The sequence below is a fragment of the Psammomys obesus genome, unplaced genomic scaffold (genome assembly GCF_907164565.1).
Source record: "Psammomys obesus unplaced genomic scaffold, mPsaObe1.curated_primary_1811, whole genome shotgun sequence".
NCBI lineage: Eukaryota > Metazoa > Chordata > Mammalia > Rodentia > Muridae > Psammomys > Psammomys obesus.
Genome location: NW_026588261.1, coordinates 1 through 812, shown reverse-complemented (window position 1 = coordinate 812; position 812 = coordinate 1). Strand labels below are relative to the sequence as shown.

The 812-nt window shown below is 46.9% G+C and overlaps 1 pseudogene; it reads right to left on the bottom strand.

Moving 5' to 3' along the window:
• Positions 1 to 203: 203 nt before the first annotated feature.
• LOC129674230 (olfactory receptor 10AG1-like) lies at positions 204 to 807 on the bottom strand (annotated as a pseudogene).
• Between the last annotated feature and the right edge of the window lie 5 nt (positions 808 to 812).

The window sequence follows — 812 nt, the reverse complement described above, 5'->3', positions numbered from 1 at the left end:
ATTTTTTAAATTTTATTTTTCTTATTAGTTACATTTTGTTAACTCTGTGTCCCAGCTGTATCCTGCTCCCTCATTCCCTCCCCAACCCCACACTCCCTCCCTGGTCTCCTGCAGGGAGTTCTTAACAGCACAAAGAGAAAGTACATATGTGGAAATTGTGGGGGAACTGTACAGTTATGTCACTTGAGCATAAGACTATGACACTATGTTCTAAGCAATAACCTTCTCAAAGCTGCAATCACATCCTTGTTCCTAAGACTGTATATCATGGGGTTGAACATGGGGGCCACATGGTGTAGAAGAGAGAGAGGAGTTTGTCACTTACTGCAGAATAAGTTGACCTTGGCATTAAGTAGGTAATAGATGCAGAGCCGAAAAATAAAGCCGCCACCACCAGGCGGGAAGAACACTTGCAGAAGGCTTTTGCTCGTCCTTCAGCGGTTGACAGCCTCAGGACGGTGGCGATGATTTTGCTGTAAGATGTCAGTATTAACATAAAAGGAATTGCAGCAAGCAAGATAGCAACTGCATAGACATACAGCTCATTAACCAAAGTGTCCCGCAGGCCAGCTTAAGTACAGGAGGGATGTCACAGAAGAAGTGATCTATTCGGTTAGAGTTACAGAAGTGTAGAGAGACTATCTGACAAGTTTGCCCGGGCTGGAAAGGGATGCCACCAAGCCAGGCCCCTGCTGCCAGCTGTGTGCACTTTGTTGGGCCCATGAACAGAGGATAGTGCAGAGGGTTGCAGATGACCACACAGCGGTCGTAGGACATCCCAGCCAGGAGCATACTTTCAGTGGCTGCCAGCA